The 19,807-nt window shown below is 43.9% G+C and overlaps 1 protein-coding gene across 1 annotated transcript in view; it reads left to right on the forward strand.

The window, feature by feature from the left end:
• Positions 1 to 1,442: 1,442 nt before the first annotated feature.
• Positions 1,443 to 19,807, forward strand: part of LOC126518730 (organic cation transporter protein-like) — a 210,737-nt gene continuing 192,372 nt past the window's right edge. The window contains exon 1 of the mRNA XM_050168498.2: positions 1,443 to 1,514. The gene's annotated coding sequence lies outside the window, so the exon portion shown is untranslated. The remainder of the gene's footprint in view (positions 1,515 to 19,807) is intronic.

A 19,807-nucleotide genomic window follows, 5' to 3' on the forward strand; every position in this document is an offset into this window, starting at 1 on the left:
TCTCGATCTTAAGTTTCGTATATAAAACGTCTGTCAATATAAAGGGTGTTATTTTAGCAGCCCCCAATGTTTAAAAATTGCTTGTGGTAGATAGCACAATTGTAACCCCTGATCTGTATTACTCGATGAGGCGGTCATCACTTCTAAAAATATTAATGCGCTTGTTGAAATAATTAACATAATTACACTGATGAACTTTTCTTTTTATATCATGGCACAAATATTATATTAACGAGTTGTAGAAGGCGACATTGCAAGGCGTATCCGCTTGGAACGAATTGGCAGTTTCTAGACAGTATGTTTTGAATTGTCGGACGAAATGCACTGGTATTCTTGTTACCTTTGCACCTCAATGTCTAAAACAGCATTTTCTTAAAAAAGGAAGCAGAAGAACGGTACATTTGGCGCACGTTTGACGGTGCATATCTCGAAACGAGTGCCTTCCACAGAACTCCATAGCCTTACAAGCTCGCAGCAACAATTTGTACATTAAAATATGTGACGACAAGTATTTATTTAATATATAATTATGGTAATTATGGTGATAATTTAATTAATTATTTTGATTTCGCGGATAACTAATCGCTGCATTATCGAGTAACTCAGATAAATGGTTAGAATTGTGGAATGTTCAAAAACATTTTTTTTAATTTGGTGCAGGTAAAAAAAGCTTCAAATGACCACACTTCTATTAATTTCTACCCAGTTCTTTTTTTATTTTGTCTACCTACACTCGAATAGTGTCTTACTTATTTCGACTGCCAACCAGTTTGTCCTTCCATCTTCTTTGAATCGAAACGTTTCTGCAAGATGGACACTCCCCTCACTGAGTGAAAGGAGGCCGGAAAAACTCAGTGAACTTCAGCGCATAACTTGCAGTCACCTAGGGCTCTCCGCGAAAAGGCATGTATTCAAAATCCGGGCTCAAACGAGGAAAAAGCTCCCCAACAAATGCGTCGGACCGAGTCTGCATAGTACTGAGATGCCCAAGGCGTGGAGCTGGGCTAACGAACCGCTTCTGTCGCATGATGCAGAGGCCCACAGAGCGTGCGCGCAAAGCGAAAGTCAGCCATACGCCTCAAAACTTATCGCACTGTCTCGGAGTGTTGGCCATAAACCCGACTGCGCGTTCCAAGTTTCACGTCTGCTTGCAGCAGCACGTGAACGTGTTGTAGTGCCGCGTGGCTCGACAAAAAGATTGCACGCACGTGGTCCAAACAACAGGCCGCCTTCCCTGATGATTTCCCTTGATAGCAGAACATATAAGTTCCACAAACACACTGGCGTAGTAGAGGATACGGATTCGCTAGCACCTCGCTTGTGCCCTTTATGAACGTCTCTGCGAAGCAAGAGCTCCAAAGGTAGATAAGGAAGGCGCGTTTATGACACCAATTAGCAATCATGTGTCCTTCCTTCCCGACAATCAGAAATTTGTTGAAGACCTCGCAGCAGTGTGGTTAAAGCAGTTTCTCAACTGCAGAGTTGTTCCTAGGCTCATCTTCGCTGTGTGACCAGTGAGTACAATTTGTTGCTAATATGTTCTTTTAAAAATATCGTACCTAATTTGTATTTCAGTTAACGCTTTGGTACAAATATAGCAGGAGCGAATATACATGTGAGAAGTGGAAAATAATTTCGTGTGCTAGCAAAGGGCGCCATACGTATTTTCGTCAGACTAGCTATATCTTGAAATTCCAGCGCAACAGGTTTTATAATTTATAGAGGTCGAGTCCACACAGATGACCGGTGCTCACCCGTGAACATAATGACGTAAACAATACCACATCACATGTAATACTAAGGGTTATGCTGGGCAATAAAATAAAGGAAGACTAAAATGAAAAAATGATCTTTTTTTAAAGGAAATTCAGGGATATAGTTACATATACGCTTCAATTGTGAGGTATTTGTGGTTTCTTGAAACAACATTGCCGCTATTTAAAATATGAAACGGGCACGGTAACGAGAATAGGCACACCGCTAACTCTGTACGGAAAAAGTTAAGCGCTGTGTTATTCTCTTTTTGTGTTATTCTCTTGTCTACCGTAATACCTGGAACATCAAATTTAGTGCAAACATATTTGACATAATGCGCTGCTCACTGTGATACTTGTGTCCGACTGGGCTCTCTCAATCTTAATCTATGTGCGCAAAGTTGTGAAACGCAGGCGATGTCACTTGAGACCAACAATAAAAGAGGATGTAAAAAAAAATCTATAACAAGAACTTACCATAAGCAATTTGTGCTCTTTGCCAATGTAAGAAAGTGACATTTGTTGTTTCCAAACGTCCTTTGTCAAAAGGCCGAAATAATTTTTCAACTAGCCGCTATGGCTTAGCTTTGCATGTGGAAAGCTTAACACTTAGGTGCGCCTCGCGGTTGCACTTAGCAGAGGTAACTTTTTAGTAATAGGATTGGTTATGTAGTTTGAACATCCTTTCAGTTACGCGAACATAAATGTGGAACAGCATTTAAGATGACCTTCAAGAATTATAATCGAAACCCTGCCATGTATTTACTGCACGGCATTTCAGACAAGACCTTTCTGGCACCTCAGGGTACTTAGACCTCTGTATGCTGCAAATACATGCTGAATCATCAATAAGTAGAGAATCAACTGAAATTATTAAGCATACAGAGCCAGTAGTCAAATACATGGTCGTCTTCTGTCGCCTATTTACTACAGCAGTTGGACTACGCGCGGTATCACCGTCATTTTTTGATGAATCAGGATACGCATATTTTATTTTGTGTGAGCTTCACCAAATTATTGCAGCTTCGGCAGCCAATACCTCAGTAGCCGCAATTTGGAATGTTCGCTGTATGCTGTCCATCTCCCTAAGCATTAGTGCACTATACGGTCTGTTTGTACGAAGACTTTAAGTAAAAATTTAATAATATTATGAATAGCTGTTCTGAAATAAGAGGACGTTTCCTTCGGAAACATGCCGTCAGTGGTGGTAACCATGGGGTGACGAGCGATACCTGGTAATCAGTCACAAATTAACAAAATTACATTTTAATAACACTCACCTTGTCGTCGCCACCACTGACCGTATGTCTCCTAAGGAACCGTCCATTTATTTCAAGACGTTTATTTCTAAATATTACTTAGAAACTTCGTAGAAACACCCAATATAATTGTGACCTGACATGGAAGTATAAAATCTGCCCAATCTAGAAGCAAAATAAATAAGCAGTAGATCAAAGTATTGGAATACATATGATATCCATCCACCACTTCAGGAAAAAACATAATTTAGTTAATTATTCATCTAGTATTTAATGGCGAGGCATTCTGATCTGTGACACACAGTCACTGGAGGAAATCATTTTGCTTTCGTTCGACCTGACATTAGGGACCATATCTGTCTTATACAGTAAATAAATATGCACTGCACAAGTAGGTGTATTGGACACCTGATGTTACGAAATAAGTTCTTGAGCCACGACTATTATCTTCACTTCTCTTTCACATGTAAATCCTGCTGACACGATCTTACGACGACTGCCGATGGTAATACGTTCAGCTATACATCCGTATAGCAACACTACGTATTGCCACCGTTCAAACGACTTTTGTAGGAGGCGTTTTCTGAAGTGGGACTCCTATTTTTTGCTTCCCTAAAAACTCGGTGCCATCTGGCGGCGTCTGCGCATGTCCTCCAAAATGCATTGTGCGCCGGTACGCGCAAACGCTGAGAAACGCTTAACGCAGCAGCCGGGCTCCTCGCTGGCGCTTCTTTGTTGACATGCTGCGCCATCTAGTCGTGCCGCCGAGAGGTCCGCGCGTAGCCTCCAACACGAGAAGCGCGGCGTGCCCGTGTGTGCGAACGCTCAGAATTGTTCCCTCGCTTGCCGCATACCCAGCGGCACGTGCTCAGCTTACCCAAGTTACCGAGCGCGTCATGGAAGAGTGAGACATACAGTCAGTGCGTTTGTGGCGCAGCCTGCTAAAGCGTCGAGTTGCTGTCTTCGAAAAACCCTCGGGGCGGGGTTTCAATTCCACTAAGCATCAGATAAACTGAAGATATCTTTTTTTTGTCATCTTAGAGCGGCACACACCTACTGGCACATATCCAGTGACCCAAAGCGGTATCAAAGCGGTTCATTCAGGACGAGCACTGACCGGCTGTCACATACCCAGTGATCGAAGTCAGCGTCCAAATGTTTCATTGGAAAGCGCTACATACCCAGTTTCGCACATACAGTGATCCTGATCGGCATGAAAGAAGGTCGTTGAAGAGCTGCACAGATTCGCACATACTCAGCCACCCAAATTCGTCCGTCCCGCGGGGGCGTCTGCGTTAGCAGGCGTTTGGTGCTTTGCGACACCACGTACCCGAGTACACGAGGGTCGGACCCTCCCGCATTTAACCGTGCGTGGCTTAGCCGTGTCCTCAGAAAAGGGGATCCTGGGGGTTGAGCCGATGCCGGGCGTTTGGACCTTTACGACCCCTCGGCGGAGGCAACACACCTCTTTGGCCTCGGCTTCACGTAGACGGCACCCCCAGACTGACCCACCCGGGGGAAATCGTTAGTTGCCCTTTCCTGTCTTTCTCTCTCTTATACCTTCATCTTTCTCTCGCACTTTCCACCTGTCCTGTCTTCTTCTCACTTCATTTACTTCCAATTCTCCAGGCTGCAAGGGTTAACCTGGTGTAGTTCATCCAACCTTGGATCTATTATATTTGGTTATAGTAGCTATGTACAGCTGGCGTCTGCGTTTCCATCGGGTCTCGCAGCGTCCCCTTGTTGGGCTCGGTGGTGGGTGGCTGGCATAGCTGCCGAAATATAATAAGTTATTCATGGCTTTAACCACCTTTCCCTGACTTCCTGATCGCCCTCTTTCGAAAAGAGGGCGCACCGAAGAAACTTTTCAATTTTTTGCCCAACACAAGGAGTCCTTCCCGCGCTACCACGTTATACATAGTCAGTGCCCCGATAAGACAGTAAGAACCCTTTCACCATTCACCGTTGCGAAAGTTCTCACCTACGTTCTATGTACTGGATACAATATCACTAAACTAGCTAGCGGCGACCTACTGCTTGAAGTGCGTGACCAGCTTCAACATGAAAAGATTTCAAATATTCTGGCTTTTGGTGATGTTGAAATCACAGTGATGCCACATCGCTCTATGAACACATCCAGAGGTGTGGTATCAGATGCTGATCTTTTGAATTTGAGTGAAGAACTACTCGAAGGATGGAAGGAACAGGATGTTGTCAAAGTACGACGAATAACGATCAAGCGCGACAACAAAGAAATTCCTACAAAACATCTGATTGTCACCTTTGCTACAAGTGTACTGCCAGAATCTCTAGATAAAGGATACACAAAAACACGAGTAAGACCATACATTCCAATTTCACGTACATGTTTCAAATGTCAAAGATTTGGCCATGGCTCACAAAGCTGCCGAGGCCGTCTCACTTACGCAAAATGTGGTCAAGAGCACACTTCCGAGAACTGCACTGGCACACTACACTGTGTGAACTGTGACGGTGACCACGCCACATATTCCCGATCATTTCCGATGTGGAAAAAAGAAAAGGATATTATCACACTGAAAGTTAAAGAGAACATATCATTTCAAGAAGCGCGGAAACGTGTTTCATTTATTCATACAGCAGGCTATGCTGGTGCGGCGCTAAGGGGGCAACACAGCAGACTCTGGCACCTTCCGGGCCCATAAAGGGTGTGGCCGCGGTTGTGCCACTAGCCCCCTCGGCGACAGCAGCCAGCGCTGCCTCGCCGTCACAAAAAGAGGGCCCATCGACCTCAGGGTTGGTAGGCACGAAGGTGTCATCTGTTCAGGCGAAGCCTTCACGACAAACGCGCCACTCACAACAGCGGACGTCCAGTGCCTCGCAAGAGGCAATGGACACTACTTCAAGCCAAACGGTGCAGCAAGCGCCGACGGATCGCCGCCAGTCTCGGGACTGCGGCAAGAAAGACAAACTTTGCATTACGGGGCCCGTAAAGGCCCTGTAATCTAAATCAACTTTCCTCTCTAAACACACAGCATACACACACTCTTAACTATAGAGAAACAAATATTACAATAGAACGTCAGAGGACTCATACATAACCTCGACGATGTCAAGGAACTCCTGTGTAAATATAATCCAAAGGTGCTGTGTGTCCAAGAGACCCATTTGAAACTAACACAGGCAGGCTTTCTACCACAATTTAAGATTTGCCGCAAAGACCGGGCCGATGCTTTCGCTTCGTCCGGTGGTGTCGCGATTATACTTGATAAGCGTGTACCATGTGAGGCCTTGGAACTCCGAACGCCTCTTGAGGCAGTTGCGGTCCCAGCCTTACTGTTAGGAAAACTCGTTACAATCTCTTCTGTGTACATACCGCCCCACTATCGACTCCAAAGAACAGAATTTCTTAATCTAATCGATTAGCTGTCTGAGCCCTACGTACCCGTTGGGGATTTCAACGCGCACCATCCTCTCTGGGGAGACCCTCGATGCGACGTCAAAGGCCGCCTAATAGAAAATTTTCTTGTTTCTTCAGGTGCATGCTTATTAAATAAAAAGGAGCCGACATTCTATAGCATAGCACATGGCACGTACTCTTCGATGGATTTAGCTACCTGCTCGGCTACACTTGTACCATGCCTAGAATGGGAGGTGGTTAAAAACCCATATGGGAGTGATCATTTTCCCATCTGCCTCAAAACTTTAGAACAAAATGAATTCCTACCACACCCCCCTCAATGGAAAGTTGCATCCGCAGATTGGAAAAAAATTTGAGGTAATCACCCAGATGCAGCCAAATGCTTTTAAAGATGTTAGTGTGAACGATGCTATTGCTCATTTCACCGCTTTTATAATTGACGCTGCAATAGAGTGCATTCCACAAACGAAGGGGACTACAAAAAAGAAGCACGTGCGGTGGTGGAATGAGCAATGCAAGAATGCGCGTAAGGAGCAAAACAAAGCCTGGCGTTTACTACGTCAGTCTCTAACGACAGAAAACCTCATTAACTTTAAGCACGTGAAATCCAAAGGAAGAAGAACGCGTCGTATCGCTTAAAGAGAAAGCTGGGAAAAATACGTCACAAGCATAAATTCCCATACGCAAGAAGCAAAAGTCTGGAATAGGCTAAGGAAATTAATCAGTCGACAAACCTACAACATGCCTTTGGTTGATGATCAAGGCTACAGCCTTCAAGAACAGGCGAACACTCTGGGACAACACTTCGAGCGAGTTTCTAGCTCTGAAAATTACTCACAGTCATTCCAGAAACATAAACAGATAGCTGAAAGTAAGGCACTGAACCGTAAAGGTAGCGGAATTAAACAATACAACCATCCTTTTAGCATTGCCGAGTTCAGAGCTTCCTTGAACGGCTGCACGAAATCGGCACCAAGAGCCGACAGAATCATGTACATAATGATAAAACATCTTCACCCTGACACACAGATGGTTCGGTTGTATATTTCCAGCGTTATCTGGGAAACAGCAGACATTCCATTGACATGGAAAGAGCCGATTGTAGTCCCTGTCTTGAAACAAGGTAAAGATCCGTTCTCTGTGGCAAGCTACCGGCCCAAAGCGCTCACAAGTTGTCTATGTAAGCTCCTTGAGAAAATGATAAATCGCACGCTCTTGTACTTCCTTGAATCAAACAAGCTCCTTGACCCATATGATTGTGGTTTTAGGGAAGGCCGATCGACGACAGACCACCTCGTTCGCATTAAAGCATATATTCACGACGCTTTCATACATAAACAGTTCTTTCTTTCTGTATTCTTAGACATGGAAAAGGCTTACGATACCACGTGGCGGTATGGAATTCTACGTGACTTATCGGAAATGGGAATCCGCGGAAAAATGCTTAATGTAATACAAAGCTATTTATCAAATCGCACATTCCCTGTTAGAATTGGTAATATCCTCTCGAGGCCATTTCTACAGGAAACTGGGGTACCGCAAGGTGGCGTGCTTAGCTGCACACTTTTTATCATAAAAATGAATTCCTTGCGCTCATGAATACCGCGCAGTATATTTTATTCTGTATATGTTGATGACGTTCAGATTGGATTTAAGTCCCGTAATCTCGCTATCTGTGAGCGACAAGTCCAAAGTCTTTGTCTAAAGAAGGTGTCTAAGTCTGCCGATGAAAAGGCTTTACGCTCAAAGTCAGCAAGAGTACCTGTCTTCTTTTCACACAAAAAAAAGAGGTCTTATAGCAAATCCTGAAGTTGAACTTCAGGGGCAGCACATACCTGTGAGCACAGAACACAACTTTTCAGGCGTAATTTTAGACAATAAATTAACCTTTATTTCACACCTGAAGTACCTCAGAAAGAAATGCCTAAAAACCATGAACATTGGTAACATTTTGTCACACACAACATGGAGTAGTGATAAGAGATGCATAATGAACCTTTACAAGAGCCTCATTCGAATACGCTTAGACTATGGGGCACTAGTTTATCAATCGGATAGCCCGAGTGCATTGAAGATGCTGGATCCTGTACATCACCAAGGTATCCGTCTGGCGACCGGTGCCTTCAGGACAAGTCCTCTGGAGAATCTTTACGTTGAAGCTAATGAGTGGTCGCTTCATCTTCAGAGGTCGTATTCAAGTTTTATGTATTTTCTGAAGGTAAATGCAAACCGTGAACATCCCTCGTACCAAAGTGTAAACAACATGACATCTGCAACTCTATTTATTAGTCGACCGGCAGTTAGAGAACATTTCTCACTGCATGTACGGAAACTCAGTCAAGAAATGGATGTTCCACTTTTTGAAAACCCTCTAATGGCTCCTGTCACGCTATGTCCGCCGTGGCAATGGCAGCTCGTCGAGTGTGATACTTCGTTCGTTGAAATAATGAAGAACGCTCCCCAGGTACACATTGAAATGCACTTTCTTGAACTTCAGTCGAAGTACTCTTGCAGGAATTTTACACAGATGCCTCAAAGTCGCATGCCGGCGTTTCGTATGCAGCCGTCGGCCCATCATTTTCAGACTCTAACGTCCTGCACCCAGAAACAAGCATATTCACTGCTGAGGCATATGCTGTACTGACAGCTGTTAAACATATCAAGAAAATGAAATTGCAAAATGCCATTATATTCACAGACTCCCTTAGTGTCGTAAAATATCTAATGTCACTCCAGAAACACAACAATCTTGTACTCAATGAGCTATATTCGCTCCTGTGCACAGCATATACATGTAATCAGCACGTCATAGTATGTTGGGTACCTGGGCACAGAGGCATTAAGGGCAAGATGCTTGCTGATGAAATTGCGACATCCATTGCAACGAAAGCTGGCAATTGTTCCGTAGGTATCCCTGCCTCCGACTTAACGCCATTTGTGCGCAAAAAACTTAGAAGGCATTGGCAACCTAAGTGGGACACCGAAACCTCGAACAAACTCCATTTGATCGAGCCACAATTAGGAAATTTGCCACCGATAACAAAAAACGGCGAATCGAGGTCATTTTCTGACGCCTTAGGATAGGTCATACGTATAGCACGCACTCTTATCTCTTGACCGGTAGTGAACCACCCATATGCTGTACATGTGGCCAGATACTAACAATCCTCCATGTCTTGTTGGAGTGTAGAGAATTGCAAACTGAAAGGAAAAAACACTTCCCTCTAGCCTACCGACAAGATATTCCTTTTCATCCGGCAATGTTTCTTAGTGCTGACCCATTTTTTCACAGAAAATCAGTTTTTGTCTTTCTGCAAGATGTTAATTTATTCCAAGTTATAGGCCGAAGGAGATTCGTAGCACAGCATCTTACCAGACGATGCTGCTGCGATAGTAGCATTTTGTAGAGCACGTGCCTACAGGCCCTTGCATTTAAGGGCCTCATTGAGGCAATTGTGCTACTGGCATTTATATATTTTCTTCCCTAATTCCATCAGAGCATATGTTTTAAATTCATAGCATATCCCAAAATCATTGCAACAATTTTAATTGATACGTATTTATTTTACCACTGTTTTTAGGCCCCTATACATCGAGGTTGCATTGTTATAGCCAGCCACGAGGCCATTGGTCATTATTTGCATCCCTGATTGCATTAAAACATTGCTTGGTGCTCTTTGGCCATGACTGGCCCTTGCGCCATAAAACACCACATATCATCATCATCAAATTCGTCCGATGGCTGGTTTTGAACCCTGTTCCCTCACCACAGCAGCCTGCTGCGCTACCTATTCGGTCATAGAATACCAAGCGGCCCAGGTAGGCTGGAAAATGATTAGATACGTACAAGCATAGATAGATAGATAGATAGATAGATAGATAGATAGATAGATAGATAGATAGATAGATAGATAGATAGATAGATAGATAGATAGATAGATAGATAGATAGATGCAAGCATAGATAGATAGATAGATAGATAGATAGATAGATAGATAGATAGATAGATAGATAGATAGATAGATAGATAGATAGATAGATAGATAGATAGATAGATAGATAGATAGATAGATAGATAGATAGATAGATTTCCTGAAGTCAAATAAGGTCTGCATGGCCTGAAAACTAGATTTAACATTTTTCCAAGGGCTTATCAAGGACAGCAAGCATACGCATTAGTAGGCTGCGCAAAAGATACACTGGGTATGCGCCGCCTTTTCAATGAGCGCCTTTCAGGCGAACGCTTTAGTGAGCCGCGCCTCGAGCTCACTGGGGTACGTGCCGTTCTTCGAGTGGACCTCTCGCCAACTTTGGGCACTGAGTCTGCGGCAAGTGAGGAGACAATCCTCAGCATTTGCAGGCGCTGGTACGCCATGTTTCACGTCTCGCGGCCACTTGGCGCAGTGTGTCCAGAAAGAAGCGGGAGAGAGGAGGTCGGTTGCCCCATGACGCGCAGCGTTCACACGCACCGGCCCGCCATGCATTAAGACGCCATGCATAAGCTTCGCGGCGGCTGCGCTAGATGGCACGAAGTGTTGTTAGGGAAGCGCGAAAGCCCGGTGAAGTACGTGCGTCGTACATAATTAATTTCGTCGCTGGCAATACATTGTGTCAATACATTGATTCAAAGCTAACGCATTCATCGCAGAAACCATCCTGAGATGGTTTCTCCTGCAATTTTCTCTTTAAATATTATTTCTTTTCAAGTTCTAAAAGGTCCACTTCAAGGCAGAAAATAAGAACCAGAGCATCGCAAAATGTCGTAAACGGTTGACAGACTTGAGAAATGGTTGACACTGTCATGCCCGTTTAAAACTGCATGTAATATACATAACAGACAAAGGCACAAAGTTCATAGTATTCGGAGTTTACGAACTTTTATTTTTAAGCAGCAACGCTCTTATTACACGAAAGTAATAAAAAGTATATACGCGTTATAGTGACAGTGACTGATTGTATGTAAAATGTAGTGATATAAGGAGAATTTTCTGTCAAGTCTCACGAGGCAGCACTATATTATCGGTTGTATTTAATTAGTTCAAGAGACTGTCACGACTTGAACAATTTCAATGTAATTTTAGTTAGTTACATACTTTCACTTCTTCTTTAGGATTTTTTTGTGGCAAGTAGCATTGACCCTAGCCTAGCATTACGCCTAGTATTACGCCTAGCATTACCACGTCATCATATGAACGTCAGTGTTAGTCTAGCTCACAATTGCATTTTGGATGTTAACGTAGATGCCAGGACGTCCGCCTTCGGTGCGTACGATGCGTTAAGCAAAAGCGAAACGCGGTTGTCCTCAGCGAGTCGCAGTGAGCTTAGCCAGCGGACTCGTGGCGGCACCCCGCGGCGGCCGCGGTATCTACGTCATGTAGCCAACCGCACCTGGATGTCAGCTCTCGGCAAATAGCAGCCGGCTAAGGGAATGGCGTAGTAAAGTGTCCGATGACAAAATAGAGCGTCCAGAAGCGAGTGAGGCCAGCGCCTTCTGTTGAAAAAAGAGTGTTTGAGAGAACGGTGACCTCGCCATCCACTTGCAAACTCCTCGCACCGCGCACTACAGCAAAAATTGGCTATGATGTTAACAATAGCGTGTGCTACCCATGGAAAATATTATTTCACCAAGGCCGAGAGATGCTTCAGGGCCCTTTAAGGTATGCTTTCATCTAAACCTGGCGTGGTCACAAAACGACTGACACTTCAGCTACACAGAAGCGTTCACGCACAATAGCTGCTGTGAGGGAGAAGTTCTGGGGGAAAGCAGGGTTGTTTGGGAATATGACACGCGTCTTTGGAACATGACATGTGTTGCCAAGCTTGATCAGGTGTCGTTTCAATAGTGGTCATAACGTTCTCTATTTTGACATGTACAGCATTGGAATAGAAGCGTCTTTGCCCGCATAGAAACAACGAACAATAGATATCAAAGCTATGATCAATTCAGAAAACGAGATGGTATGTTTATCTTTATAGCAAGTCCCAAGTGAAGAAAGCTCAAAAGAAATTTCAGACAGCTGCTCTAGCATGCCCTGCCTTACTGCGCAGAACATATTATGCTTTCATGATAAAAAGTGATACCAAACTGACAACTAAAGCATCTTCGGAAACTCGGATATCCCGAAAATTATTCTAATTAGCATCTTAGAGGACGATCGTTGTCTGCTGTTTAGATACGCAAAAAAAAGCATTTCGGATGAAATTTGTTCATTTGCCGGGGCTTAATTGAGCGGTAATGCAAAAGAAGAAATGGCGTTTTCTTTTTGACTTTTCTAGAACAGATGGCACTGACGGGAGACAAATGTTTGCTGGCTCGCATCAGCACATAAAGACGCCTATTGCAGATAATTTTCTGTGTCCCAAGAGATGCTCCTTAATTAGCCTTATTGATTTATATGGTGCCAACATTTCATTTCTTGATCCTCTCACCACCTAATTATATCCACTGCAAGTCTACTTTCATTCTGTTGCCAAACGAGCACGTCTACATCATTAGTAATGCTTCCAGTCGTAACATTCCTAATTGCAGACAGTCGTACGGTGCCACTCATTTCATGTACAGCATGTTATCAGGTTTACAAATCAAACAAAAAATCATTACACTGACGTAACCGGCTTCTTGCAATAAAATAAGTTTCTCACCATCGTATCACATAGTATATAGGATAATCAGCTTCATATAAAGAACACATGAGCTTTTAGTGTGCTCCAAAATTACTCAGATTGCATGCTTACGTCCACATGAAGCTTCTCTGAGCTGCTTTATAAATATTTCTGTAATAATATGTTTAGGTGTCTCAAAAAACTTCGGCAAATGATGTTTTCGAAGTGCTCCAACAACTGGCATAAGTCGCCTATGTGAGCACCCAGGGCATTTAGCAGCTGTGGTCAGGAAGCCACCGTCAAGGAAGCAGACATAAATTGTAAGAGGTGTGTACGTGCGTGGGCTTGGTGTATTTTTATTAGAGGGAGGACTTTGTCAACACGCTTACGCCTCAAGAGCCATGATATTCGGTTGCGAAAATGAGCAGTTTCTAGGCAATTCCTTAAAGAAGTGGAGCGCCGAAGATGAAAACAAATATTAAGGGCTTGTACTTTCATTCATTTTAAACACGCAGACTCTGAAATAGATCATCACATTTCCTCAGTTGGAAGCTTTGAACCATAGCCACATAACATCGAGAAAGTAAAGAGACAAAGCTGTTTCCATTACAAATTACCAGTGTCCACGGGAGCCGAGTGGTTTCAACTGTCACAGGTGTACTTTTGTGAAGGCACAAACGTTAGTTCGCTCACGCGATTTAGACACTATAATGCCACTTTCTCGTAGTGTGGGTGATTCAGGTAATTTTCTCTTCTTCCCATTGTTCCACGCCACTGTTTTCGCGGGGTTTGGAATCTTAGTTCCTGAGCAACGATACCATAGATGCGCGATGTCGTGAAACAAAAGTTCTACCTAATGACCCCCCCTTGTCCTCAAGTCTGCTCGGAGTCTTGTAGTTTCCATATTCCGCTTTGTGCCTTTCGGAAGGGAAACATACATCTGCATGACAACGAAAACCGACACAAAAGCGTAAAGAGCACCAGCGATAAATGCCTTACGTTCTTCTGTCTGTCGCTCTTCGAGCGTTGGTGTTTCAGTAATGGCCGAAAAAATAGGGCGCACATGTTATGGGAAGCGAAACATAAGCATTCGCAGTTCGCCAATTTCACACCTGTTGCGAGCTGAAGAGCATAAAATAAAACTGGAAAAGCAAAACGATCCTCTGACGCACTACGTGAGGTCAGCAGCAGGCAAAGTGTGTTGCTGAAGTGACATGATAACTGTGCGAAGGTAATCGCGAGAGCTGTGCGTCAGATAAGGCGTGTAAAAGATGTCACACTTAGCGGGGCTAGCTTACCTAGCGTTGCTTACTTCCATTGCGTTGATGTCTCTTTGCTTCCATGTTCCCTAGTGAACGAAATCGCAGAAGGATGCTACGCGAGCCAACAGGTGCAGGCCGTGCAGGCCGTGCAGCAGGTGCTGTTGCAGCACTTGCTGCACAGGCCTTCAATTTTCAAGTTGTTCTTCCTATTGTACTGTTCGTTCTCATTCTGTACATCCTGCAGAAGGTCAAGCTGTATTGCTTGGGCCTTGACCACTTCATTCAAGCGTACAATTTCCTCTTCCTGGGCCTTTTTGCGCTCTTTGTTAGTTTTCATCTCCTCCAGTACTGAGTCATACTGTTTCGACACAAATGAGACCGCTTCCTTTAGGTTTTCAACAGTCATTGAAAGCTTAGTAAACACAGTTTTCAGCAGAAGCAGGGAATCCACTTTTGCATGCAGAGTTACCAAGAAGCAATACTGTCTTTTATTTCCCTGAGCTCAGAAGCCAAGTATGGCTCTACAGAACTGCCGTTCCCTGTCTGGCTACACGCCATCTGCGACGCTGAAGCGTCTCGCTGCCTGCCAGCCCGACAGGTTTTCCAGACCCACGTTTCTCGCTTAGCTTGGCTCTTGGTCACAAAAGTACTAGGCGCTATGCCTGAACAAGGTTGACCCAAATGGTAGTCATGTTTACATTCAGCGCACGACATAAAACGACCATCATCAGGTAACGTACTGTGGCAAGCAATGCACTCTTTAAGTACAATGATAATAGAAAACGAGGTACTTTCACGAGCTCTACGAGTCAGTCCGGCGGAGAAAGGTGAAAACAACCGAGAATCATAGGCAACTGTTCTTACCTAACAAGAAGAACAAGCGATTATGACACGCTCACACGCTCCGCCGGACTGCAGCCGATCGCGGGGGAACGCTCGGTTTTACAGTTTCCAGTTCTTCGTGTGATGCTTTGATTGGCCGGCGTTGGACCCTCGTTGATCGATGCCAGCTCAGCAGGTGTCCGGGGGGGGGTTGATGACGTCAGATGGTGCAGTGCTTGCGATTCATGCGGTAGATATACCAGGCACGTCGACCGTTTTCGAGTGCTACGACGTAGGCAGACCTAACAAGAAGAACAAGCGATTATGACAACTCACACGCTCCACCGGACTGCCTAATAATAATAATAATAATAATAATAATATTAATAATAATAATAATAATTATTATTATTATTATTATATTATTATTATTATTATTATTATTATTATGTTTCATTTCCATCTTAATTTCAATCACAGACTGAGAAGCTGCAGCAAAAGCTGTCCAAAACTGGAGCTTAACAAAGCCCCAGCCCCCATCATCTAAACAGCAATGAAAACACACATCAAATTTGCAAATTGAACATATCCAATGTTAAACGCAAAATATAGAATAAAATGAACAGAAATGTTGTTTTTATATCTTGCTATACATTTCTCGCAAGCACGTACTTTAGTTCTGCACGGAGTCAGTTTGATAAATCTCATATCCGTTGCTTGGATACCACACCGCACATGTATAATCTTGATATGAAATAAACGAAATGAAATGAAATGCTTGGAGCGTACAAGTGTTCTTGTACTGTGCTAGTTTTACTGATGATGCTGCTCTCGATAAGTTGCGACGTGAGTGACTAAACATTCTGTTAGATTTATTTACTACATAATGTGAGTTTTCCGTGAAACATAGGCGGTTATGCGCGCTCCTAGATATTTATACGAAGTTGCTTCTAGCACTGAACGACCAATATTATTGATAGAAGGATTAGCAGCAGGTGCCTCTAAAATATTTTTATTAATTTAATTTTTTTAATTGAGATGCATTTGCCAGATGTTGCACCAGCTAGTGACAGTGTTAAGCTCAGAGTGACGTATATAGGAATCTGAGTCAGAGGATATTACATGGTAATTTACGCATTCATCACTATATAGATGGCTTTACAACATCAGGTATGTGGCTATACAAATTAAAACGAGAGGCCGCCCGTGAACTGAACCGTGCGGAACCCCAGAGTGAACTGAACAGTCAGGGGAATCATGGCGGTGGCGTGTTGTGTTGCCAGCAAAAAACTTCCAATCGAAGCTAAAAGTTTCAAGGTGGAAGTTTAAGTCATTTAGTTTAAAACGTAGCAATTGGAGCGCGACAAGGTCTAAAGCTTTTGAAAAATTGAGAAACCTGCAGTCTATGAGGTATCCATTGTCAACAGCAGAGAAAAGGTCGTTAGTAATCCAAATTAACTGCACTTTACAAGAAAATGATTTTCGGAAACAATACTTTTCTCTGGTAAAAATGACTGGTTTCCCAAAAATAAACTATGTTTGAGTTTATGATGCGTTTCTTATCATAGCCTGCCAGGGTAACCAGTTACTGATATATATTAATAATTGAAAGAAAGTGTCGCTCGCGGGATCAAATCCCGTCCACGGCAGCCGCATTTCGATGGGGGCGAAATGCAGAAACACCGGTGCACTTAGATTTAGGTGCCCGTTAAAGAACTCCAACTGATCCACATTACCGGTGTTCCCCAATACGGCGTGCCTCATCATCAGATCCCGGTTTTGGCAAGCAAAACACCCATATTGTAATTTATTTTATATTTTTCTAAGACGGGGGGGGGGGGGGTGTCGAGTGAGCAGATTTATACAGCGGCACCGCCTTGCCGACCTTCCAGTGGCTCGGTCACTGGCCTATGGATACAGATTGAAAAAAAAAAAAAAAGAAACCAAGTTCAGCTAATATATTGGTACATTCGGACCGTATACTTCAGCGTTTTTTTTTTTGTAAACTTCAAATTCATATCATCAGGTACGCATGACGAAGAAACCGTCAAGTTCTTAACTCACTCCAACACACAAAGTCGGTCAATCAGCACAGAATCCACAGGCGAAAAATTAGCCAACTAAATCCTCCAAATTCGCGATAGAAATTTGCAAAATATTATTTACCCTAATTATAATTTATTAAAACATGGCACTGGTATCTAGCAAAAAGCGCACCACCAATAATAATCAACCATATAGAATTGGCTATTAATCCACCAACAATGCTCCAAAACGTTTTAGGCCGGCTTGTTAAAAGGGAAGGGAATATGTTATTCAAAAAGACGTATGTTCCGTTTTTAATTTCAGAGGCTAGGTCATCATACTTGCGGCAGGATTCATGCCTGTCAAATAGCTTAGATTGAAAGAAAATCCTGTTTTTGGTATAAAGAACGCGCTTTAAGGAGACGTTGAACTAGGCGGAGCGATATTTCCCGGGAATAAATCAGCGCGGGACGTATTTCGGATATAAATAGGTAATTTTCGCCTTAAGCACTGTCCAGGTAAGTTCGATTGATCAATATGAAAAAAAAAACGATGAGGCGTATAATTATCGAAAAATCATGCTAATTAGCTGTTAGACGGATTTTGAACCACTTGTTATCAATGTTGAGCGACGCTATTGAAGTTAACATAGAATATGTGAGAAATACTTTGCAGCAAAAAGTACTTCGGTGCGTCGGGTAGGATATGAGCTGCTAGAAATCAAACATTGCCTTTGAACACCAGCGCGGTACTCCAGCTCCTTTTAATACCTTGCGCTACCAAGGCTACAGTGGAGCGAGGCCGTGTGTACAACGCTTCGCCAACTGAGCTCCACCGTGGCGTGCAGTTCAAATGTCATCATGGAGGTTGACACAGACCCCATTACTTCAAATTTTGGCGCCTACGGTGGGCCAAACTCGGAGGTTATCCCTTAACTTACGGTTAAGTTCACCGTGTCGCCACAGGTCGATTATACCTTTGCTGCCCTATACAGTGCACGTGCACTATAGTGCACTATACAATGCTACTCACAGCGTGTTTACAAGAGGTATTCAGAGACCTGGATTGGGAAGAATTGGGGATAAGAGTTAATGGAGAATACCTTTGTAACTTGCGATTCGCTGATGATACGGCCTTGCTTAGTAACTCAGGCGACCAATTGCAATACATGCTCACTGACCTGGAGAGGCAAAGCAGAAGAGTGGGTCTAGAAATTAATCTGCAGAAAACTAAAGTAATGTTTAACAGTCTCGGAAGAGAACAGCAGTTTACGATAGGTAGCGAGGCACTGGAAGTGGTAAGGGAATGCACCTACTTAGTGCAGGTAGTGACCACGGATCCGGATCATGAGACTGAAATAATCAGAAGAATAAGAATGGGCTGGGGTGCGTTTGACAGGCATTATCCGATCATGAACAGCAGGTTGCCATTATCCCTCAAGAGAAAAGTGTATAACCAGCTGTGTCTTACCAGTACTCACGTACGGAGCAGAATCCTCGAGGCTTGCGAAAAGGGTTCTACTTAAGTTGAGGACGACGCAACGAGCTATGGAAAGAAGAATGATAGGTGTAACATTAAGGGATAAGAAAAGAGCAAATTGGGTGAGGGAACAAACGCGAGTTAATGACATCTTAGTTGAAATCAAGAAAGAGAAATGAGTATGGGCAGGACATGTAATGAGGAGGGAAGATAACCAATGGCCATTAAGGGTTACTGACCGGATTCCAAGGAGCGGAAAGCGTAGCAGGGGTCGGCAGAAGGTTAGGTGGGCGGAGGAGATTAAGAAGTTTGCAGGGACGACATGGCCACAATTAGTACATGACCGGGGTGGTTGGAGAAGTATGGGAGATGCCTTTGCCCTGCAGTCGGTGTAACCAGGCTGATGATGATGATGACAGCGTACGAGAAAGCTACGCGTGGGTGTATTCTCGCACCAATTGGCATGAATCGCGCATTTCCTATTACACCTTACTCTACGGCAATCACGCAATTCATGAGAGTAAGAAAACATCGTCTTTCTATTCGCTTTTGGAAGTACGTCGGCAGCGTCGAAAGCGGTGGACATTGTCTAGCGTAGTTACGCTACGCTGGAGAAAGTGCGACGGTGTCCTACGCTCTGGCCAACCAGCGCCTAAACTTGACGGGCCAAGAGCAGGGCCATAACATACAGCCTAGCGAGTGGTAGGAAAAGCTTCAGAAGCACTTGCTGCAACTTTACGTCATCAATTTCACCGCTCTAAGTACATAGGTCCAGATACTCTCATTGAGCTCTGTTCTGGCATGAAGGAAGGGAAAGGATAGGAAGGAGCATGTCGCAACGCGATTAAGCCAAACGTGGTGGCCTAACACGTGATCGCACATCCAAGTGCGCGGTTGCTTTTAGTGTTCCTGCTCTGGAGGCACAAGCCGCGGCAGGGCAGCTGAACTAGCGCACACCAAATAAAAACTACTGGCATAGCTACTGGGAACCAAACACATTCAAGTTCTTTTATTGATCACATGAAAACGAGTACATTGGGTACGGTATGAAGATGAGGCCCTATAGCTGTCGTAGGAGTTGTGAAGGGGGCCCCTATGTTATATGCTGTTATGTAAATACTAGAGCGCGTCTCGGCAAATCTCGATTCCTGCTCCGTGATCTCGACGCAAGTGGTCACGTGTTGGGCCACCACTGCGGCTTCA

Source organism: Dermacentor andersoni, chromosome 1, assembly GCF_023375885.2.
Source record: "Dermacentor andersoni chromosome 1, qqDerAnde1_hic_scaffold, whole genome shotgun sequence".
Taxonomy (NCBI): domain Eukaryota; kingdom Metazoa; phylum Arthropoda; class Arachnida; order Ixodida; family Ixodidae; genus Dermacentor; species Dermacentor andersoni.